At 36.7% G+C, this 26,273-nt stretch overlaps 2 long non-coding RNA genes across 2 annotated transcripts in view; both read right to left on the bottom strand.

Annotated features, from left to right (window-relative positions):
• Window positions 1-14,378, bottom strand: part of LOC134732151 (uncharacterized) — a 29,525-nt gene extending 15,147 nt beyond the window's left edge. The window contains exon 1 of the long non-coding RNA XR_010115034.1: window positions 14,255-14,378. This is a non-coding gene — a long non-coding RNA (uncharacterized lncRNA). The remainder of the gene's footprint in view (window positions 1-14,254) is intronic.
• The window catches only part of LOC129460125 (uncharacterized), a 137,358-nt gene that overhangs the window by 22,532 nt on the left and 88,553 nt on the right, over window positions 1-26,273 (bottom strand). The gene's annotated exons all lie outside the window — the stretch shown is intronic.

The following is a 26,273-nucleotide window of genomic DNA, read 5'->3' as shown; positions in this document are numbered from 1 at the left end:
AACTTTTTATAAATAAGACTATATTATATTACAATTACATATTAAAATGTCATTCAGGTAATTTCCTCGGTGAAAATAACATATGGTAGCTGTATTATATATTTAATGGAATAACTATATATCTTAGATCAGTTCTGTATCCTCTATTCTAGTTTAATTGCTATGCTTATCCCACAGATCATTTTGTAAAAATTATTAGACTGTTAAGATAGTTGTCATCTCTACCAAACTAAGTAAAGCACTTAACACATTTTAGCTGGAATTTCTATCCAAATGACCACCTTATTTAAATAAGAGTGCATTCACGTATGTTTATTGCGGCACTATTCACAATAGCAAAGAGTTGGAACCAACCCAAATGTCCAACAACGATAGACTGGATTAAGAAAATGTGGCACATATACACCATGGAATACTATGCAGCCATAAAAAATGATGAGTTCGTGTCCTTTGTAGGGACATGGATGAAACTGGAAACCATCATTCTCAGTAAACTATCGCAAGGACAAAAAGCCAAACACCGCATGTTCTCACTCATAGGTGGGAATTGAACAATGAGAACTCACGGACACAGGAAGGGGAACATCACGCTCCGGGGACTGTTGTGGGGTTTGGGGAGGGGGGAGGGGGGAGGGACAGCATTAAGAGATACACCTAATGCTAAATGACGAGTTAATGGGTGCAGGAAATCAACATGGCACATGGATACATATGTAACAAACCTGCACATTGTGCACATGTACCCTAAAACCCTAAAGTATAATAAAAAAAAAAAAGGAAAAAAAAAATAATAAAAAATAAAAAATAAAAAAATAAATAAGAGTGCATATTATTCTCATAACAAATTAGCGGAATTTATATCCAAATGGCCACCTAATTTAAATATGAGTGCATATTAATCTCATATAGTAACTATACTGATAAATTTGATCTATGGGAATGGTAGCATCTGAATCTTGAAGGCTTTATTAACTTTTTAGCAATTTCATATTATTACAAGATCTGAAAACTAAAAGTACTCAAAAAAGTTTCTTCTAAAGAGAAGCAAGTATTCTAAGCTAACTTTATAAGGACATAGATAAAAGTTACCTTATAGGCAAATATATGCTCAACCATCAACAGTGGACAAAACTTGTTTCTATGGAAACTAGGATATGTTAATAGCTTCCCTTTCTTCTTGGAAAACAGCAGGAGGAACAGTAATGTCACATCAATTAACAAACAATAAAAGCAGGACAGGAGGTAAAGAAAGGATCTAAATAATTTAAGTTTAAAAATTAATAGATGGCTAGGCACAGTTGCTGACACTTAGAATCCCAGCACTTGGGGAGGCCAAGATGGGAAAACTACTTGAGGACAGGAGTTCGAGGCCAGCCTGGGCAATATGGCAAGATCTTGCCGGTACAAAAAAAAGCAGCTGGGTGTGGTGGTGTGCGCCAAAGATCCAAGCTACTTAGGAGGCTGAGGCAGGAGGATAGCTTGAGCCCAGGAGACTGAAGCTGCAGTGAGCTATGTTCACACCACTGCACTCCAGCCTGGGTGACAGGGGGAGACCCTGTCAAAAAAAAAAAAAGAAGAAGAAGAAAAAGAAATATGTAAAAATTGAAAAAAACATTAATTTTTTTCTTGAAGAAAAGAAAAAATTAGGCTGGTCAGAATCTCAAATTCAGCAGTGATTTGATTTTTAATGTACATATTCTGGGGATTGGCAGCTGTGGACAATATTATATTCCACTCAAAGTGGGTCACCTATTTAAGTCATTTTTGAGGGAGGAACTCAGGGAGGCAGAATTAGATTTTATATCTAGGAGCTATTTTTTTATTTAAATCTGTCATAATTTCTGTATTTTGTGTAAGATTAATATTATTTAATGTGGTGATTAAATTTAAAATAATTGAAAAGAACTCTGTTGAAACCTTGAAGTAGACTTAACATGCTTTTCAAAAGTGTATGTACTCTGACTGCATGAAAAAACAGCCCTGGACAATATTTTTTCACTCTCCAATTAAAGGTTTATATTTTTAAAAGCATTAAAGTACACTTTAGAAAGCAATTAGATTTACCTATCAATTTTACAAATCAAGTATTTAACCAAATAATTTTTGGTTTGTATCCAAATGTGATTATTCTAAAGTTTGTACATGCTGTAAAATGAAAGCACTTTGGGAGGTCGAGGCAGGTGGATCACGAGGTCAGGAGATCGAGACCATCCTGGCTAACATGGTGAAACCCTGTCTCTACTAAAAATACAAAAAATTAGCCGGGCATGGTGACAGGCACCTGTAGTCCCAGCTACTCGGAAGGATGAGGCAGGAGAATGGCATGAACCTGGCAGGCAGAGCTTGCAGTGAGCCAAGATTGCGCCATTGCACTCCAGCCTGGGTGACAGAGCAAGACTCTGTCTCAAAAAAAAAAAAAAAAAATTAAAAATGTAATGGCATGCTACAGCAACTATCTATACCACTAGGAGTAGACAGCTTTTCAACTTTGAAGTGTTAATTAACTTCAGGGCCTTTACGAAATTTTTTAACTTATTGAAGCCTTTTTCTGTGGGTATCAACATCTAAAATAATATATACATAGTTTTCTTAAACTCGAATATGTATGTCTTTAAATATAATTCATTCTTATCAATACAACTGATACTCAAGTTCACAGGTATAGGAGCTGAGTGTGATCACTTTCATCTCCATGATAAGGATCATGGCTACACTCCTATAATAAAAAACAGGTTAACAAGAAAAACTTAACAAATGTATTTGATCGTTTTTTATGTAACGTGGGAATGTCCAGAATAAAGACCCAAAGATACAAGGAAAATTATCTATTTTTATGCTTAGGTTCAATGAAGTATGGACAGCAGTGTAGAAATATGACTGGACAAAAAGAGTATGAGCTACTGTTAATAGACTGAGCAAGGAAAACCAGCAAGACCTCTGTTTAGATTTCTTTCAGCTTTTCTGTGCAGCATTCCAGAATTCCTTTCTCCAAGTGTGGGACAGGATCCTCTCTAGAATGTTGATCTTATGACCTACAGTCAAACAAGGTAAGTCAGAATTTCTTTATGTCCAGTTTTTACACCGAAAGGTGAAGAAAAGTTAAAGTGATATTTTCAGGTTTTATGGATGGCTTTGAGGAAAAAGCATTCAGGTTTCTGCTACACATCTTGGGAAAGAGAGATTCCAGTATCTATGGCTAGCCTTGGGGAGAATGGGATGTGAGAGACAGGAAGGCAGGAGAAGGTAAAGGAGAAACTTTTGCTTTTAGGCTGCTTCTAATGCCTTCATTATGGTGTATTAGTTTCTGAGCTCCAACATTCCCTGGTTTGAAAAACCCCCAAGAAGTTTTACAGTCCAGGAACTGGGATGATGAATTGGCTTACAAGCCATTGAAAAGGTCTCTCTGTTCTAAGAATAGGCTAGTCCAGTTTAAACAGCTAACAGTTTTGTCTTATTTTAAGCAGTAATGTTGCAGATACGCTTCTACAAAAGCCCTAGACTTCTAATTTTGTATAATGCATCTAAACACATGTCTTCCCCACTGACAATAGGTCAATATACGCAGAATTAAAACATAGGCATCATTAATAAAGCATCCAAAATGTATAAGAATGCTAAAGGTATATTCAGGGTGTATTCAGGGTGTTTTATAAATATCAATTTGACCCAAAGAACTATAGATTTTTGCTGATAGAAGAAACTTTAGATATAATCTATTTTAAATTTTCTTATTTTAAAAATAAGTTTTGAAACTGAAGACCAGGAATATCATATCTATACTACATAACATTATTTAAGTAAAATTGCATGTTCTCAATCAAATATTCAATAAAAGCTATTTTGAGCATCACTGAATATTTATTTATATATTTTTTGCTTCTTCATAATAAAAAGGAGAAAAATATGAACACACTTAGACTAAGATACCCATGACAGCAGAAACCCCTTTGTGCCACTGAATCTTCAGCCAGTAGCCCAAAACTTTTAAAACTTACTTATTCCTCATTAGTATAAGAAATAGCAGTACAGATTTTTTTTCCAAGATGGCAGATGAGAGGTTTTAGTATGCCTCAGCCACTTGGAAATGGCAAGATGGTATGGAAAGATCAACTCTGTGAACTTCAATTCAAGAAGGAAAATGGGAATCCACTGGAACTGTGAAGGATACCCAAGATCACAGGAAGGAGATCCCCAGCAAACAGCTCCTGTGATGGTGTCTGGGTGATAAAAGTAAGTGATGCCCTAGTATGTGAGCAGTCACTCCCTCTGTCACTCATTTTTCCACTGGGGATCCAAGCAACTCAGGCAGAAGGAGAGCACGTTGTTTCTCTCAAGCCATGAAGCTAACTTGAAGAGAGGTTTGGAGATACTGTGAGAGAAGGACAAAAGGAAAAGCTGCAAACATTTTTCTAGACCAGGTACTGAGAGCACATAATGTATGCACCTAAAAAAGGCAACCCAGCAGTGTGGCCATGCAGATAGTGTAGCCTTGTGTGGCCATGCAGATATTTTAGTCTCAGGCCAGAGATTGAAGTAACTGCTCTGGAGTGGACTAGGGGCCTCCATAGCCAGAACTGTGGAAAGTCCCTCAGAAGTAGGTATGGGATTATGCTCTCCTCAGTTGCAGGCCTGGGATGGGAGGAGGGCTGCTACAGTTGCAGTATTTTCAGGTCAGCAGGACTTGCAACCAGGGCCACCTTAGTGACCTGGAACTGATCTGCATTTGCCATTGTTGAGCCCAAGCCTGCTCTCCTGAGATCATGTTGCGGCAGGTCCCAGTCTATTCTACCCCCAAGCATAAATCCAGGCATTTGGAGCACCCACTTGCCTGGACCACCTCACACTTCCTGGACATGATTCCTGGACATGATTGTGGTGGAATGGGGTGCTCTCTGTTTCATGCCCAGGCACATCTCCAGATATTCAGAGCATCTGCTCATTTGTGTCAGCAGCCTGAGCCACCCCACTCATCCTGGACGTAGATTGTGGTGCAACAAGATTCTCTCTACTCTATGCCCAGGCAAATCTCCAGGCAGTCAGATCACCTGCTTAACCTGATTCGGCAGCCTGAGTCACCCCATCCCTCCTATACAGAGATCCCGGTGCAAGGGAGCCCTCTCTGTTACACGCCCAGGTATATTTTCAGGCATTCATAGCACCTGCTTGACTAGTTCAGCAGCCTGAGTTGCCTCACCTCTCCTGTGCAAATACCTTGGTGCAGGAGAGCCCTCTCCACTCTATGTCCAGGCCCACCTCCAGGAATCTGGAGCTCACACTCTGTTGGATTAGAATTTAAGCCACCCTCATCCTCATACAGAGAACTTGGGGCCAACGAGGTTACTCAGATCCATGCCTAGGCACACTTCTGGGTGCTTGATGGTCACCTGTGGATTTTCCTTTGGCATTGGTGCTTGTGCCTTCCATCAGGGGACTTGTAGGCAAACCTGCCCAGTCCAGCCTTACCCATCATAGTCCCCAGCCCCCTAGAGCTGAGGAGGAAGCCCAGAACCCTGTGTATTTCATGCATCATCCCAGTGCCTGAGGAAAAAAGAGTTTCTGCCAGTAAACTAGGTTCGAATATATATACAGCCATGTTGGCTACAGCCAGTTCCTCCCTATAAGCACTAACTAATGGCTCATAGGTCAAAGTGCACAGCCCAATGTAAACCTGCAGAAGTAAGTTCATAAGGCTAGAGAAGGAAAGCCAAAAGACCCTGCCCAGCATTCTCTACAGTTGTACTCCCCTAGTTGGGAAGTGGGGGAGGAAGGGAAAATGAAAGATAAACAATACTGTAGGGAAAGAAAGACAAAGAAAGAAAAATTCTGCCCATATGAAAATAATTATAAAAATTAGAAGTGCCAGCATCCCCAGATGAGAAGAAACCAGGGTGAGAATCTTGGCACAATGAAAAATACAAATGTGGTGACTCTACCAAAGGATCACACTAGCTCTCCAGCAATGGTTGCTAACGAGAATAGAAACTCAGAAATAACAGATAAATAATTCAAAGTGTGGGTTGCAAGGAAGCTCAACCATATGCAAGACAAACTTGCAAATCACAAAGAAACTTCTAAAGCAATCCAATAAATGAAAGATGAGATAAATATTTTGAAAAGAAATCAATCACAGTGGAAAAACTCACTTGAGAAATTTTAAAATACAGTTGAAAGCTTTATCAGTAGACTAGACCAAGCAGAAGAAATAACATGAGAGTGCGAAGAACAGACTTTCAAACTAACCCAGTCAGAAAAAAAAAAAAAAAATGAAGCAAAAAGAACTTCTTTTAAGAATGCACAAAAGTTTTGAGAAATGTGAGATGGTATAAAGTGGCCAAACCTACAAATTATTGGCATTCCTGAGAGAGAAGGACAAAAATTAAATAACCTGGAAAATATATTTGAGGAAATAAAGAAAAATTTTCTAATCTTGCCAGACATGTAGAGATCCAGATACAAAAATATCCAGAGAACATGTGAGAGATACTATACAACATGAACATCACCAAGATCCAAGGTCCGAGATTTTTTCTTTTAAGAAAAAATCTTAAAGGCGGCTATTGAAAAAGGTCAGATTACATACAAAAGGAACTCCATCAGGCTAACAGTGGACTTCTCAACAGAAATCTTACAAGCCAGGAGAGACTGGGGGCCTATTTTCAGCATTCTTAAAGAAAAGAAATTTCAACCAAGAATTTTATATCTTGCCAAATTAAACTCTAAAGGCAAAGGAGAAATAAAAGCTTTTCTACACAAGTAAGGCCACGGGAATTTGTTACCACTAGACAAGTCTTACAAGAATTCATAAGAGAGTTCTAAACATAAGAATGAAAGAATAATACCTGCTACCAGAAAAATACACTTAAATACATATCCTACAGATGGTGTAAAGCAACCACACAATGGAAATTACAAAGCAAACAGCTAACAACTTCGTGATAAGATGTTACATATCAGTATAGCTAACAACTTCATGATGAGATGTTACATATCAATATAAACCTTGAATGTAAATGTTCTAAATACCCCCACTTCAAAGGCATGGAGTGGCAAGTTGAATCAAAAAAAAAAAACAAGGCCCATCCATCTGCGATCTTCAAGATGCCTATCTCACATTTAAAAATGCCCATAGGCTCAAAGCAAAGGGTTGGAGAAAGATCTATCATGAAAACAGAAAATAATATTCTCATATCAGATAAAACAGACTTTAAACAACAGTAAAAAAGGACAAAGACAGCACTACATACTGATAAAGGGTTTAATGCAACAAGAAGACTTAACAATCCTAAATATATATGCAGCCAACATTGGAGCACCTGGATTCATAAAATAAGAACTTCTAGACCTACAAAAAGACTTAGCCACACAATAATAGTAAAGGACTTCAACACTTATATCATTAGACAGGTCATTGAGGCAGGAAACTAAGAAATTCTGGACTTAAACTTGACACTTGATCAATTAGAACTTATAGACAACTATGAATACTCTACCCATCAACCACAGAATATGCATTCATCTCATCTGCATATGGAACATACTCCAAGACTGACCACATGCTCACCCTAAAGCAATAAATTTTAAATAATTGGAATCATACCAACCATATTCTCTGACCACAATGGAATATGAATAGAAATTAATACCAAGAAAGTCTCTCAAAACCACATAATCATATGGAAATTTAAAAACTTGCTTCTGAATGACTTTTGGGTAAACAACAAAATTAAGGCAGAAATCAGAAAATTATTTAAAATAGATGAAAACAGAGACTCAATATACTAAAATGTCTGGGATGCTGGAAAAGCAGTGTTAACAGGAAAGTTTATAGCTCTAAATACCTACCTTAAAAAGTTAGAAAGATCTCATATTAGTGATCTAACATCACACCTAAAGAAACTAGAAAAACAAAAACAATCTAAACTCAAAGCTGGTAGAAGAAAAGAAATAACTAAAATCAAGGTAGCACTGACTGAAATTGAGACACACAAATACATACAAAAAATCAATGAAACCAAAAGTTGAAAACTTGAAAGGATAAACAAGATTGATAGACTTCTAGCTAGATTAACAAAGAAAATGAAATAAGTTTCAAATAAGCACAATGACAAAGGTGCTTAAATGACAAAGGTGACATTACAACTGATCCCAGAGAAATACAAAAGACCCTCAGAAACTTTTATGTACACCTACATGCATACAAACTAGAAAATCTAGAGGAAATGTATAAATTTCTGGAAACACACCTCCCAAGATTATATCAAAAAGAAACTGAAACACTGAATAGACCAATATTGAGTTCTGAAACTGAGTAAGTAATAAAAAGCTTACCAATAATCAAAAAAGCCTCAGACTAGATGGATGCACAGCCAAATTCTTCCAGACATACAAAGAAGAGCTGGTACCTATTCTACTGAATTGTTACAATTCAGTAAAAAATTCAGTAGAATTCAGTAAAAATTTCTACTGATTTTTCCAACAAAATGAAGATGAAGGACTTCTCTCTGACTCATTCTACAAAGCCAGCATCATCCTGATACCAAACCTGGCAAAGACATATTGAAAAAGGAAAACCATAGGCCAATGTCCCTGATTGATGAACGTAGATGCAAAAATCATCAACAAAACACTAGTAAACGGAATTCAAGAGCATACCAAAGAGTTAATTCATCACAGTAAAGTAGGCTTCATTCCTGGACTGGAAGGCTGTTTTAATATAGGCAAATCATCAAGTGTGATTCACGACATAAATAGGATTAACAGAAAACATAAGATTATCACATTAGATGTAGAAAATGATTTGATAAAATCCAACATCCTTTCTATATAAAAACCCTCAAGAAACCAGGCATCAAGAGAACATACTTAAAATACCAAGAGCCATCTATAACAAACCCACAGCCAATATTAGACTGAACAGGCAAAACTTGGAACCTTGAGAACTAGAAGAAAACAAGGGTGCCATTCTCACCACTCCTAGTCAGCGTAGTACTGGAAGTGCTAGCCAGAGCAGTCAGGCAAAGAAAGAAGTAACAGACATCCAAATAGTAAAAGAAGAAGTTAATCTATCTCTTTTCATGAATGATACATAGAAAACCCTAAAGACTCCACTAGAAGAGCATTGGAAATAATAAAATACTTCAGAAAAGTTTCAGGATAGAAAATCAATGTACAGGAATCAGTAACATGTCTATACACCAATAATGTTAAAGCTGAGAGCTAAATCAAGAATGCAATTCAATTTACAATAGACACACACACACATACACAACCATAGGAATACATCTAACCAAGGAGGTGGAAGATCTCTACAAGGAGAACTGCAGAACACTGCTGCAAGAAATCAGAGATGACACAAACAAATGGAAAAAACATTCCATGATCACGCATTGGAAGAATCAACATCATTGAAATTGCCATACTGCTGAAAACAATCTACAGATTCAACACTATTCTTATAAAGCTACCAATATTACTTTTCACATAACTAGAAAAAGCTATTTTAAAATTCATATGGAACCAGACTGGACGCGGTGGCTCATGCCCGTAATCCCAGCACTCTGGGAGGCCGAGGTGGGTGGATCACGAGGTCAGGAGATTGAGACCATCCTGGCTAACACGAGGAAATCCCGTCTCTACTAAAAAATACAAAAAATTAGCTGGGCGTGGTGGTGGGCGCCTGTAGTCCCAGCTACTCAGGAGGCTGAGGCAGGAGAATGGTGTGAACCTGGGAGGCAGAGCTTGCAGTGAGCAGTGATTGCACCACTGTACTCCAGCCTAGGTGATAGAGCAAGACTCCATCTCAAAAAAAAAGAAAAAAAAAATTATGGAACCAAAAATGATTCCAAATAGCCAAAGCAATCCTAAACAAAAATAACAAAAGCTAGAAATTGAAAATTACCCAATTTCAAACTATCCTATAAGGTTACAGTAACCAAAACAGCATAGTACTTATACAAAAACAGACACATAAACTAATGGAACAGCATAGAGAACACAGAAACAAACCCACATACCTACAGCTATCTGGTCTTTGACAAAGTTGACAAAGCAATGGGGAAAGGACTCACTATTCAGTAAATTGCACTGGGATGATTGGCTAACCATAGGCAGACAAATAAAATTAGACCTCTACCTTACACCATATATAAAAATTAACTCAATATGAATTAAATATTTTAATATAAAACCTCAAACTATCAGAATCATAAAAGAAAACCTAGGAAACACCATTCTAGATATTGACCTTGGGAAAGAATACATGACTGAGTCCTCAGAAGCAATTGCAACAAAAACAAAAATTGACAAGTGAGACCTAATTAAACTAAAGAGCTTCTGAACAAAAACAAACTCTACAAAGTAAACAGACAACCTAAAGCATGAGAGAAAATATTTAGAAACCATGCATACAACAAAGGTCTAATGTATAGAATCTATAAGAAATTTGAACAATTCAACAAGCAAAAAACAACACCATTAAATGTGGGCAAAAGACATGAACACACACATCTCAAAAGAAGACATACAAGTGACCAACACATATATGAAAAAATGTGCCACATTGGTAATCATCAGAGAAATGCAAATTAAAACCAAAATGAGATACTATCTCACACCAGTCAGAATGACTATTATTAAAAAGTCAAAAACTGCTGGGTGCGGTAACCCAAGCACTTTGGAATGGCATGAACCCAGGAGGAGGAGCTTGCAGTGAGCTGAGATTGTGCCACTGTACTCCAGCCTGGGCAACAGAGTGAGACTCTGTCTCAAAAAAAAAAAAAAAAATTCATAAACAACAGCGACAACAGACGTGACAAGGCTGTGGAGAAAAGGAAATGCTTATACACTGTTAGTAAGAATGTAAATTGCTTCAGCCACTGTGGAAAGCAGTTTGGAGATTTCTCAGAACTTAAAACAGAATTACTATTAAACCCAGCAATCTCATTATTGGGTATATACCCAAAAGAAAACAATCCTTTTAACCAAAAAGACACATGCGGTCACATTTTCATCACAGCACCATTCACAATAGCAAAGGAATAGAATCAACCTAGGTGCCCATCAATGGTGAATCAGAGTAAGAAAATGTGGTCTGTATACACTATGGAATACTACACAGCCATCAAAATGAAGTTATTTCCTTTGCAGCAACACAGATGAAACTGGAGGCCAATACCCTAAACAAACTAACACAGAAACAGAAAACCAAATGCCATGTGTTTTCACTTATAAGTGAGATCTAAACAGTAGGTACTCATTGACATAACGACAGCAACACTAGAAACCGGGGACTACTAGATGGTGGTGGTAGGGAGTGGGCAAGGTTTGAAAAACTGCCCTATTGGATACCAGGGCTGACAGGATCATTCACACCCTCAGCATTAGTAGCACAATATGCCCAAGTAAAAATCCTGCACATGTGTCTCCTGAATCTAATATGAAAGTTGAAAAAAAAAGTATAAAATCATAAAGAACTGAAAAAAGAAAAGAAAAGTATAATAGAAATGACTACTTTTTAATAGGTAAGCTTGTATTTAAATCTCAATTCCACTAGTTCTGGGATAGTAACTATTGTATATTTGAAGAAATCAGAAGAAAATAAATTCTAGAATTTTGTGAATAGCAAGGATTATAGAACAAAGTCCAACCCAGTGGTGTCCTGATAAATGTTTACAATGGTACAGGTTGAGTGGAGTGGAATTGTATTGTTTGCCACGTTCCATGGTGTAAATACTCCCGATGTGGCCCATTTTAAGCTACCAACTGTCTGGTAAAATACTTGAAAGTTTAATAATCAGCTCTAGTGCTAGGCCAGTGTGAGTCAGCTCTACTACACATCTGACTCAATCCTTTCATAATGCAGGGGACATCATCTGCAATTCCAAAATGTATATTCTAATAAAATGAACTTATTTGTGGATTTCTCCATGATATATATGATAAAATGTTTCCTAACATATAAAATATTGTTAAATCTAAGTTGCCAATGACTTTTTATCAATAATTATATAAATTAGCTATCTAGTTCCTAACTGTCGTCTTGTAAACCCAATTTTGAAAACAATATATGAATTTATATTTATTAATTTGAATTTTAAGCAGCATAATGTAATCTAAAATTTTAAGAAAAAATAAATTGGTAGTTTAGAAATAGTTGTCACTTTTCTAATAGTTTGTGATACATTTTGTGGGACTTTTAAATAAACTTGTGAAAATGGCTGTCATTTAAATAATATGGGGGAAAATAACTTCAAATACCTTCTTAAACACGGCAAGTGACTTGAAATATTTATGTTCACAGATAAATATACACAATCTTATATTTGCTGGGATAAAATTGAGAGTGGCGTCTCGTTTAAAAAAACCTCATCTGATTCTGGATTTTCAGATTGAAAGTGAAAGTGGTTTTGCTTCTCTGTTAGGATTAGCAAATGTGGCATTGCTTTCCCATTAGGATTAGCTGTCAACCATCAGCTGTAATAGTAGAAAAATCACAGCTGTTCTCCAAGCAAGCGCAGAAGATGATGCTAGGAAGTTACTATCAGTTTCTATCCAGGTATGCAGAGCCAGCAAAATTTACATGAAGGCAAAATCTGTATTGGGTGTTTAGCATAAAATGGTCTGCATTACACTTTCAGTGAATTTATTGCCATCAAACTTATTTAATTTAATGAAACATTCTAAGGTTTTCTTTTTCTTTTTATCTATCTAAATTTTCCTCCTCTAGAGATAGAAACATCTAAGGTGGCATTGTCTTTGCAAATTCAGAAAAAGATCCCCTAAAACAAAGATGTCATTTCTGTTTAGCATTCTTAGATTTGAAACTCAGTATCTGCTTAAAATATTTGGCATGCGACTGAGAAAGGAAATATCGCTCTAGTATTAAATTATATATGAATATGCATATGAATTTATAAACTTATATCAGTTTATATGTTGACATGTAAATTAACACACATATATCCACATTGATATGTTGGATATGTATATATATAAATATATACATACAGTGTATGTATGTATTTTCCATGGCTAATTTTTATTCAGCAAACATCTGCTGAGTAGTTAGGATTTTTAAAACATTGTGCTAGCAGCTGAAGGGAAAATAAAGGTGAATAAAGCACTCAGGATAAAAAGCAGGATTTTATTTTCTAATAGAGAAGACTGGCACATATGTAGAAAATAAGGTTGATATATGAGGTGGTAGGAAGGAAAAGAAGAACAGAGTATAAAATTGCCACATTGTAATTCAAGTATAAGGAATTTATTTAAAATCCTTACTCAGCAAATTGGTTTTGAGTAAACAATTCTTCTAGGTCTGGTGAGTGTAAATTGGGAAATTTATGCTTAAATCCTTTTCAGAGAGACACTTCCTTAGATATGAGTAGGATGTAATATCATCAGTCATGTGGCTAGAAACGGGATAAAGGTTTTTTTAAGGAAAATTTTCTAATACCTATAATTTTTTTTAATGCACACAATCTTTGTTATAACAAATTCACTCCTAGGAATTGCCCCATACCTCTCCATCCAGGTATAAAAGAATTTTTTTTTTCCTCCTGAGAATACTCAAAAGAACATTGTTATAATATGATAAAATTAGAAACCACCTACCTAGAGAGAAAAATTGTTAAATGGCATAAATTACGTCTATACAATTTAATAGCAGGAAAAAAATAACAATGATTTTGTTTAAAATTGTACTTACTCCTATGAAAAAATGTTCACAATAGATTATCATCATAGAACAGTGTCTGACACAGAGTTAGCACTCCATACAGAACATTTTGCTCTTCCAAGCATGACTTAGTTGCATTTAAAAAGAATTTATTTAAATTTGAACCGAAATACTGCCTGCTGATTTTTCCATAGCTGATAAATATTAATTACAACATATGTGCATTTGTGGTTAATAGCTCATGAATAATATTTCACAAAGTGTATCTATTTTTGTAGTCAATTGGATCCCATGATTATGTGGGTTACAGATGATTTCAAGAATCGCACCGTAGCTGCACATAGCAAATACAGGTACTTGCCAAATTATGGTTGTTATTCCGTACCTCTATCATAACTGTGTGTAAGGGATGTAAGAACTCTCTCTAAATTCAGATCAGATTTTCCCTGTGGTAAGTTGATTATTTACAGCTAAGCATGGTAGGAAGAAAATAGCCTTAGGTAAGCATTATGTCACATCTTGTTTAAATTGTTAGAATTTCCAAGTGCTGAATAAACTGTAATTGAAGTGGTGACTTACCTCTTCTATTCTCCTAAAACAAACAAACAAAAAATCTCTCCTCAAAGTTTTTTCTTCAGTTTTGAATCTTGTTATACTCTCCAGAGCTTTTCTTTTCTCTTGGTTATTTCGATAAGCATCTTAAGTCTTCGAGTTGGCTCAGTGAAAGGGGAACATAAAGCAGCAACACTTAGCAATATAATAGATGAGTGCAATTATTATTTATTGCCTCAAATGGGAGTTGCAGAATTTGGAATGAATTTTTTTTTGTTTGATAATGGATATTTCCACAGCCCTAGAGCTTCCCTTTAAGCAAACTTAATTATCCAAATAGCCCTTTGATTCTCATACTACCACACATCTGATTCTCCATAAATGCCATAAATTTCTTATTACATGCTGAACAAATATGTTTATCTGACATAGCTATAAAACAATGTCAAAAAGAAAATATCTGATGGTGTTGAAAAGTTAACTTGTCACTCTATATTTACATACTTCCAAAATCTATCCAAACACATGTTTAATTTATAGACATAGTTGACTAATTCCTAATTTTTGTAGTAGAAAAGCCTTAAAATGTAGATCTCAATGCCAAATTGTCAGTGGAAATCACTTCATTTGTATTTTGTTCACTTTAATATTTTGAATTTGATTCAGACACTCTATGACATTGACCAGTAAAGTTGGGTATCTCTGAACTAACATCAAAGTAAGGCATTTTCTATCGTTGCTGAAAATATTCTTCTGAAGTTTTCTAAAATGTTACATTCAGCAAAATTATTTCAATAGCTCCTGGACATGGGTAGCAGTTTTTCTTTCCTTTTATATGTTTTTATCAATCCAACTCTCCTCGTTTTACATAAGAAAGAATAAGATTCAAGGGTGAGCCACTTTCTACCTGCTAGCAGGGGAATGTGGGATGGCGCCAGAGACAACCAAAAGTTAGCAGGTTCCTTTCAGACCAGTTGAACCTGAATGAACTTCTTATATTTAATCCAATTCCCTTTCTACCGGTTCTCCTCTAGATAGATAATTCTAATAATGCATTTAAAACAGGACAATAACTTTATCAAGTAATTGTTACTAATTAGAAAGTCCTTGATATACATAAGTTTTTTCTTTCCAATTCTTCCCTTTAATAATTTCTGCTTTTCTAGCTGATCTTTCAGGTGACCCCATTAGCAGCATAGCTGAGAATTCACAGTTAGAAGTCTTGTTCAGCCAAATTAATTAAGTGCCATTTTCCTTCTAGGAGGAAATTAGCTGCTTAGGTATATATATTAATTGTTTGTTTCTGTTTATTGTAATCATACTCAGAACCCCTTGGCACAGTTGTACCTTGTTCCAAAAATTCTCTTTTAAATAATTCTTTCAGATATTTTAATCAGCTTTTGAAAACACCTATAATTTTCTCATTCATGAACAAATAATTTATATTTCTCTAAATTTACTATAGGATTATTAGCTTTATATCACTTCTTGCCTTTGAAGTAATTTCGGGAGACTGTTGGTCTCGGTGAGTCTATATAAAATCATTCATTCAAACCAGGACTTGGCTCAGTTTCTTTAGTTCCTCCAAGTCTGATGACTGACATTACTGAAGATGATCCCACAGTGATGTCCTCAAGGGAGGCCATGTCACTGACACTCTGCTGAAAGATGTGGGGTGTACAAAGATGGATATGCCATGATTCTTGTCCTCAAGAGATATAAACCACAAATAACATGAAATAGATGTTAAAAATGCATTAAAAGGGAAATAAAAATGTTTCACAGGAGCACTACTAAACATAAATTTAGACAGGTATGTGAGAGGGAAGTGTGGTAACTGCATTCAAAATAGAGTGAAGTGTGAGAAATCTAATGGCATAGTGAAGAAACGGCAGAAACATCTATTTTGACTAACATGCCTGCCCTGTGCACCTAAGTCTACACACTGACCACTAAAGATGAAGCATATCCTTGAACCAAGACCTGGTAAAACTTAGTTCCTAGCTGAGAAGTTTGAGTTTTAGCATATCAACATGCCTAAAGACTCCATTATGGAGTCTTAAAAAGTGTTTGAGTTCAATTTAAATGACATTCTAATTTGTTTTTAGCAACACCAAAAGATAGTTTCTCAAATAGTATCTATTTCCCTCACCTACCATCTTTCATTCATTGCATCATTCAAACATTAAAAAAAACTTATTAGGGGCTTACTGCCATATTTCTAATATAGGTCAATTACCTAATCTGCCATACTGGATTCATTACCATGACATACAGTGATGACTCAGATATGATATTATCATTCATAATTCAGAAGGCAAGATAAGAAAGTATGTAACTCTAACAGTAGAGTGAATTTCAAGAGAAGTAGAGGATTCCAGAAATAATAATTTAAAAAGTGGCCAGGCGCGGTGGCTCACGCCTGTAATCTCAGCATTTTGGGAGGCCGAGACGGGTGGATCACAAGGTCAGGAGATCGAGACCATCCTGGCTAACACGGCGAAACCCCGTCTCTACTAAAAATACAAAAAATTAGCCAGGCATGGTGGCAGGCGCCTGTAGTCCCAGCTACTTGGGAGGCTGAGGCAGGAGAATGGCGTGAACCCGGGAGGTGGAGCTTGCAGTGAGCCGAGATCGTGCCACCGCACTCCAGGCTGGCGGACAGAGCGAGAGACTCCGTTTCAGAAAAAAAAAAAAAAAAAAAAAACTGGCCTAGGCATTGGACTCAAATAAGCTTATCTTTATAGGTGTTATTTTACAAGTTAGAACATCTCAAGGAGAAATAGACATATTGAAAAATAAATCATTGGATTTGACCGATTCTAACTTAATCTGCTACTTCAAAGTACCTGTCAAAAGACTACAAAGCCTCCTATTTTTCCTTTAAAGAATTCCATTGGCTTATCTCATTGTACGTCAGCTGCATTTGAGTTATCAGGTTGAATGGGTTGTGACAGGTCATGAGAGGAGTAGCTCACCAGTGTGTTACTGAATTTCATGATGCCTTAGTGTGTTAATTTATCAGATCACATTTTTCCATAAATGTAATTTAAGACAAGGAGAAATTCAAATTTTGAGAACATTGAGATGCCAAAAGATAATGTGGATCATTGCATTAGGGTCAGGAAGATGATAAAATGATTGCATCTAAGACCAGCGGGAAGCATGAAGATGGTAGAATAGTAATTCAGAGACCAGGTATTTGGAGGAAGGAAGGAGATTCTAGGAATTATTAAACTAAGGCAACCTTACAGTTTTGCTTACCATTGGTTCTACTCAGCTCTAACATACCCTGGGCATGTACCATCGCCTGTCCTGACCTGTCAGTGTCCTTGTGGTATCCACTGTTAAATATTCTGCTGCTTCTTAGAACTCACATGGTACCTGTGGTTCATGTGGTACTCTTGTTAAATATGCTAATTATATTCCAAACTTATATTTAAATTAAATTATTCATGTTAAAACAAAGCATTTTAAAGTACTATTATCTCTCTGATTCAGTCTTTATTTTTTTTAACTCTTTTAAATTCTCATTTGATTCGAAGAAATTATAGACTAAAGCTCACTACCCTGACTGGCTTTATTTTCTTAGTCCATCCAATCTTTTCTTCCTAGAGCCTGGTTCGTTTCTCTGTTTCACAGTTCATTGAAGCCCTTGGTGGTCACCGAGTACCATCCATCTTATTTTGGGTTGACTTTGTGAATCTCACACATTTAGAGTAGGTGATAGGGATAAGTGGAATCTGGAAACAAAGGTCTCACACTGGGGACTGGCAGGGGACACCTAAAAGTAGATTTGACAAAAATGAAAGGAGACAACTTTGGAAGTGACAGATATGATGAATACAACACATTCTGTGACCTTGCAAAGAAAATAGTCACTGTTCTTTTTTTTTTTTTGCAGTACAAATAATGTTGATGTACATTTTCAGAATCTTATATTTTTAATGAGTTAATACATGTCAGCATCTTTTAAAATATATTTGGTTCCATGTGAGTAGCTGAAGTTAATTTTTTCCCAGCTCGTCACCTGTGCTCCTTCATATCTTTCTCTGCTTTTCAACTCTATTATAATTTTATCTTTCTCCTTTCATCTCTCTGACTTGTATAACTTCTGATTGCATCTCTTTGGTTTTGTATTTTATACTTAGCACTTATTTAAGGCTTTTAATCTTCAAAGCTCCTAGAGAACATTACCTAATTAAACTTCCCCATAATATTGTAAAGAAAGTCATTATTAGAATTTCTACTGTTTACATGTGGGAAAAATAAGGCAGAGGTTAAACAGCTTACCAAAAATCATAGTGAGAGCCGGTTGCAGCTTGTCCCGAGACTGTTGTGCACAATCTACTTGATCAGGTTGCTCTGTTTTGTTTTTTTTTTTTTTCCTTTTCGTATCTTTTCTCTGGTGTTCTCTAGTATAATTCATTTCATTTAATGTTATAAATTTTAATTCTTTATATTTTAAATCTCTTAGAATGAACAGTAAATTTCCTTCCTTTAATAATAGTTTTCTGTCAATTATTTTTCATTTCTTCAGTACTAGTTTTTGGCTTATCTTATTTTTGTGTTTATTTTGAATTTTCTAAGTCTTTCACAATGTCTTCCATATTCTTTTTAATCTGTTCACAATTTTACATTAATACAATACTTAATTAGCTAATCCACTATTAAAATGGAAAAGGCAACAGCTTTAAAAATCATAATTCAGATTGAATAATTACTCTCATGATTTTTCTATAGAAGTTGGTCAAATAAATCAATGCCTCTGATTTATGATATCTTTATATATTAGAAAAATAGAGGCTGGGCGTGTGGCTTACCCCTGTAATCCCAGCACTTTGGGTGGCCAAGGTGGGCAGATCACAAGGTCAGGAGATCAAGACCATCCTGGCTAACACGGTGACACCCTGTCTCTACTACAAATACAAAAAAATTAGCCAGGTATGGTGGCTCCCGCCTATAGTCCCAGCTACTCAGAAGAAGGCTGCAACAGGAGAATCGCTAGAATCCAGGAGATGGAGGTTGCAGTGAGCCGAGATCACGCTACTGCACTCCAGCCTGGGTGACAGAGCAAGACTCCATCTCAAAAAAAATAAAAATAAAAAAAAAAAGAAGAAAATGAAAGGAAGGGGAGGGGAGGGGAAGGAAGGGGAGGGGAGGGGAAGGAAGGGAGGGGAAGGAAGGGATGGGAAGGAAGGGAGGGGAAGGAAGGGAGGGGAAGGAAGGGAAGGGAAGGGAGGGGAGGGGAGGGGGGTGAGGGGAGGGAAGGGAAGGGAAGGGAGAAATATATTTCACTGCACTGCTATAAAGATGAAAGAGATAACACGAGTAAAGTACTTAGCATAGCTCCTGGACATAGTTCTTTCAGTTTTCTGTCTTCTTTTAAAAAATCTCCATTGTTTTTCTAAATTCAGGTGTATTTTGCATGCATTTAAAGGCTAAGATTTTAAGTGTACGGTTTTATAACTTTTGACAGATGTAAACTATATGGCTCAAGATATTTCCATCCTCCCTGAAGGTTTTTCAACGACTGCTTCAAGTCAATACCATCCTTGAGGCAACATTTTTCTGATTATTGTGGTTATTCTAGAATTTCATACAAATGGAATCATCCAGAGTGTATGCTTTTTATCTGTCTTCTTTCTCTCATCATGTTTATTGTTGGATATTGTGTTAATATTAGTAGTTTTGTCTATTTACCAATGTTTCTAATTTTCCTGTTGATTTAAGTTGTTTTCAATTCAGAGCTGTTTTGAGTAAGGCTTCTAAGTACATTATTGGAAAAAAACTTTTTATGAACAAATATTTTATCTATCTTGTGAAAATACTTAGGAATGGAATTGCTAAGTTATAAAAATAGGTAATGTTTGACACTGTATGATACTGCCAGTCAGTTTTCCATAGTGGTTTTACCATTTTACAGTGGGCTAAGCAATGTACGAAGCTCCTGTTGTCCATATTCTTGCCAATATTTGGTAATAATAGTATTTTAAATTTTAGGTATTTTATTAGGTGTATAGTGGTATTTAATTATGGATTTTTTTGTATTTCTCTAATGATTAATGATGTTGAACAACAATTGGCCCAATTATTTTTCTAGAATACTACTGTTAATGTGTTAGCAATGCTATTATTCCTCAGTAGATTTTTCTTCACATTTAGAATTTTAAATTTAGTTTTATAATATTAACTTTATAAAATTTGTTACAATAAAAATTATTTTATCAAAAGCAAGAAAATAGTCAACCCTACTATATTGATTATCAATATGCTCAATATAAAATTGGTGAGAACTATCAATTGCCCTCTTTATGATAAAACAAGCATTGGATTTTTTTCTGCAGATAGAACAATATTTACATTTTTTAGTTTGATGGAAAGATTTTGATGAAAATGACAAATAAGTTTGGAAAAACTATAATGGAGCAATTATTTTCTATAACATTATAAAGCAGATTGAAAGGCAAAGCATATCAACAATTTGGAAGCAATATTTTCATGTTTTTTAAAACTATATGGATTAAGTAATTTGTGGAAAAATGACTTAGAGAATCAAACTGTAAGTCTGCTTATTAAATGTGGCTCATCTGAAGATAGGTATCAGAGAGGTGGGGAAAAAAGAACAGGAACCACTCAACTAGAGTTCAAGTTCCTCCTGAGAATAAATTATCAGCATTTGTATTATACCTTCTCTGACTTTGCATCACCTAGCATATTTTTTATGTGAATAGTAGATAAAAAAACTATGCTTTTTCTAGTTGTGACTACAAAAGTGCATTTCAAATGTTTTTCTTAAACACACTTTCTTTGAACTTCTTTTCCACTTGTCATTTATCACTCACTTTAGAAAATACTGAAATATGAGAGTTGTTTTTTAAAAAAGGTTAAAAATATATATGTCACAGAGTAAAGTTCTGCACATGGTATATAGCTGATAGCTTTTCGGCTTTTCAGGCTGATAATAGCATAGTTGACCAAGCTATCAATCTCAGCTACATAAACTAATGAACCAAGTCTGCTATTGGTGATATTATTGACTTCTCAATTAGTAGCTTTAAAGAATGAGAAAAATAAAATGTCCATAGGACAATTAGTCCTCTGATTCTGTGACTTGAGATGGCTACATTATATAAGCTATCTGCCTTTCTGCAATAGATAGATAACAAGCAGATAGAAAGAAAGATAGACAGCTAGCTAGCTAGATAGATAGCTACAGATACATAGATATAATAAAAAATAAATAGAGACTGTTCTCCCTTAGTAACTATATTTGGATTCTCACAATTAATAATATAAAAATATTATATTAAAGTGGAGCCAAGATGGCCAAATAGGAACAGCTCCAGTCTATAGCTCCCAGCGTGAGCGGCACAGAAGACGGTGATTTCTGCATTTCTGTTTGAGGTACCGGGTTCATCTCACTAGGGAGTGCCAAACAGTGGGTGCAGGATAGTCAGTGCAGTGCACTGTGTGTGAGCCGAAGCAAGGCGAGGCATTGCCTCACTCGGGAAGCGCAATGGGTCAGGGAGTTCCCTTTCCTAGTCAAAGAAAGGGGTAACAGATGGCACCTGGAAAATCGAGTCACTCCCACCCTAATACTGTGCTTTTCCAACGGGCTTGGAAAACGGCACACCAGGAGATTGTGTCCCACACCTGGCTCGGAGGGTCCTCTGCCCACGGAATCTCACTGATTGCTAGCACAGCAGTCTGAGATCAAACTGCAAGGTGGCAGCGAGGCTGGGGGAAGGACTCCCACCATCATCGAGGCTTGCTTAGGTAAACAAAGCAGCCAGGAAGCTCGAACTGGGTGGAGCCCACCACAGCTCAAGGAGGCCTGCCTGCCTCTGTAGGCTCCACCTCTGGGGGCAGGACACAAACAAAAATTCAGCAGGAACCTCTGCAGACTTAAATGTCCCTGTCTGACAGCTTTGAAGAGAGTAGTGGTTCTCCCAGCACGCCGCTGGAGATCTGAGAATGGGCAGACTGCCTCCTAAAGTGGGTCCCTGACCCCCGAGCAGCCTAACTGGGAGGCACCCCCCAGTAGGGACAGACTGACACCTCACTCAGCCAGGTACTCCTCTGAGACAAAACTTCCAGAGGAACTATCAGACAGCTGAATTTGTGATCTCACGAAAATCCACTGTTCTGCAGCCACTGCTGCTGACACTCAGCCAAACAGGGTCTGGAGCAGACCTCTAGCAAACTCCAACAGACCTGCAGCTGAGGGTCCTGTCTGGTAGAAGGAAAACTAACAAACAGAAAGGACATCCACACCAAAAACCCATATGTACATCACCATCATCAAAGACCAAAAGTAGATAAAACCACAAAGATGGGGAAAAAACAGAGCAGAAAAATTGGAAACTCTAAAAAGCAGAGCATCTCTCCTCCTCCAAAGGAATGCAGTTCCTCACCAGCAATGGAACAAAGCTGGTTGGAGAATGACTTTGACAAGTTGAGAGAAGAAGGTTTCAGATGATCAAACTACTCTGAGCTATGGGAGGAAATTCAAAACAATAGAAAAGAAGTTAAAAACTTTGAAAAAAAATTAGACGAATGGATAACTAGAATAACCAATGGAGAGAAGGGCTTAAAGGAGCTGATGGAGCTGAAAGCCAAGTTTCAAGAACTACAGGAAGATTGCAGAAGCCTCGGGAGCTGATGCGATCAACTGGAAGAAAGAGTTTCAGTGATGGAAGATGAAATGAATGAAATGAAGCAAGAAGGGAAGTTTAGAGAAAAAAGAATAAAAAGAAATGAACAAAGCCTCCAAGAAATTTTGGACTATGTGAAAAGACCAAACCTACGTCTGATTGGTGTACCTGAAAATGACGGAGAGAATGGAACCAAGTTGGAAAACACTCTGCAAGATATTATCCAGGAGAACTTCCCCAATCTAGCAAGGCAGGGCAACATTCAGATTCAGGAAATACAGAGAACGCCACAAAGATACTCCTCGAGAAGAGCAACTCCAAGACACATAATTGTCAGATTCACCAAAGTTGAAATGAAGGAAAAAATGTTAAGGGCAGCCAGAGAGAAAGGTCGAGTTACCCACAAAGGGAAGCCCATCAGACTAACAGCTGATCTCTCAGCAGAAACTCTACAAGCCACAAGAGAGTGGGGGCTGATATTCAACATTCTTAAAGAAAAGAATTTTCAACCCAGAATTTCATATCCGGCCAAACTAAGCTTCATAAGTGAAGGAGAAATAAAATACTTTACAGACAAGCAAATGCTGAGTGATTTTGTCACCACCAGGCCTGCCCTAAAAGAACTCCTGAAGGGAGCACTAAACATGAAAAGGAACAACCGGTACCAGCCACTGCAAATACATGCCAAATTGTAAAGACCATCAAGGCTAGGAAGAAACTGCATCAACTAATGAGCAAAATAACCAACTAACATCATGATGACAGGATCAAATTCACACATAACAATATTAACTTTAAATGTAAATGGGCTAAATGCTCCAATTAAAAGACACAGACTGGCAAACTGGATAAGGAGTCAAGACCCATCAGTGTACTGTATTCAGGAAACCCATCTCATGTGCAGAGACACACATAGACTCAAAATAAAGGGATGGAGGAAGATCTGTCAAGCAAATGGAAAACAAAAAAAGGCAGGGGTTACAATCCTAGTATCTGATAAAATAGACTTTAAACCAACAAAGATCAAAACAAAGAAGGCCATTACATAATGGTAAAGGGATCAATTCAACAAGAAGAGCTAACTATCCTAAATATATATACACCCAGCACAAGAGCACCCAGATTCATAAAGCAAGTCCTGAGTAACCTACAAAGGGACTTAAACTCCCACACAATAATAATAGGAGATTTTAACATCCCACTGTCAACATTAGACAGATCAATGAGACAGAAAGTTAACAAGGATATCTAGGAATTGAACTCAGCTCTGCACAAAGTGGACCTAATAGACATCTACAGAACTCTCCACCCCAAATCAACAGAATATACATTTTTTTCAGCACCACACCACACCTATTCCAAAACTGACCACATAGTTGGAAGTAAAGCTCTCCTCAACAAATGTAAAAGAACAGAAATTATAACAAACTGTCTCTCAGACCACAGTGCAATCAAACTAGAAATCAGGATTAAGAAACTCACTCAAAACCGCTCAACTACATGGAAACTGAACAACCTGCTCCTGAATGACTATTGGGTACATAATGAAATGAAGGCAGAAATAAAGATGTTCTTTGAAACCAACGAGAACAAAGACACAATATACCAGAATCTCTGGGACACATTCAAAGCAGTATGTAGAGAGAAATTTATAGCACTAAATACCCACAAGAGAAAGCAGGAAAGATCCAAAACTGACACCCTAACATCACAATTAAAAGAACTAGAAAAGCAAGAGCAAACTCATTCAAAAGCTAGCAGAAGGCTAGAAATAACTAAAATCAGAGCAGAACTGAAGGAAATAGAGACACAATAAAACCCTTCAAAAAATTAATGAATCCAGGAGCTTGTTCTTTGAAAAGATCAACAAAATTGATAGACCGCTAGCAAGACTAATAAAGAAGAAAGGAGAGAAGAATAAAATAGATGCAATAAAAAATGAAAATGGGGATATCACCACCAATCCCACAGAAATACAATCTACCATCAGAGAATACTACAAACACCTCTATGCAAATAAACTAGAAAATCTAGAAGAAATGGATAAACTCCTCGACAAATACACCCTCCCAAGACTAAACCAGGAAGAATTTGAATCTCTGAATAGACCAATAACAGGCTCTGAAATTGTGGCAATAATCAATAGCTTACCAACCAAAAAGAGTCCAAGACCTGATGGATTCACAGCCGAATTCTACCAGAGGTACAAGGAGAAACTGGTACCATTCCTTCTGAAACTATTCCAATCGATAGAAAAAGACGGAATCCTCCCTAACATATTTTATGAGGCCATCATCATCCTGATACCAAAGCCTGGCAGAGACATAACCAAAAAAGAGAATTTCAGACCAATATCCTTGATGAACATTGATGCAAAAATCCTCAATAAAATACTGGCAAACCAAATCCAGCAGCACATCAAAAAGCCTATACACCATGATCAAGTGGGCTTCATCCCTGGGATGCAAGGCTGGTTCAACATACACAAATCAATAAATGTAATCCAGCATATAAACAGAACCAAAGACAAAAACCACATGATTATTTCAACAGATGCAGAAAAGGCCTTTGACAAAATCCAACAACCCTTCATGCTAAGAACTCTCAATAAATTAGGTATTGATGGGACGTATCTCAAAATCATAAGAGCTATCTATGACAAACCCACAGCCAATATCATACTGAATGGGCAAAAACTGGAAGCATTCCCTTTGAAAACTGGTACAAGAGAGGGATGCCCTCTCTCACCGCTCCTATTCAACATAGTGCTGGAAGTTCTGGCCAGGGCAATCAGGCAGGAGTAGGAAATAAAGTGTATTCAATTAGGAAAAGAGGAAGTCAAATTGTCCCTGTTTGCAGATGACATGACTGTATATCTAGAAAACCCCATTGTCTCAGCCCAAAATCTCCTTAAGCTGATTAGCAACTTCAGCAAAGTCTCAGGATACAAAATCAATGTACAAAAATCACAAGCATTCTTGGACATCAATCACAGAAAAACAGAGAGCCAAATCATGAGTGAACTCCCATTCACAATTGCTTCAAAGAGAATAAAATACCTAGGAATCCAACTTACAAGGGATGTGAAGGACCTCTTCAAGGAGAACTACAAACCACTGCTCAATGAAATAAAAGAGGATACAACCAAATGGAAGAACATTCCATGCTCATGGGTTGGAAGAATCAATATCGTGAAAATGGCCATACTGCCCAAGGTAATTTATAGATTCAATGCCATCCCCATCAAGCTACCAGTGACTTTCTTCACAGAATTGGAAAAAAACTACGTTAAAGTTCATATGGAACCAAAAAAGAGCCCGCATCGCCAAGTCAATCCTAAGCCAAAAGAACAAAGCTGAAGGCATCACGCTACCTGACTTCAAACTACA

This window comes from Symphalangus syndactylus, chromosome 13, assembly GCF_028878055.3.
Source record: "Symphalangus syndactylus isolate Jambi chromosome 13, NHGRI_mSymSyn1-v2.1_pri, whole genome shotgun sequence".
Classification (NCBI taxonomy): Eukaryota; Metazoa; Chordata; class Mammalia; order Primates; family Hylobatidae; genus Symphalangus; species Symphalangus syndactylus.
This window is presented reverse-complemented; position numbering and strand designations above follow the sequence as displayed.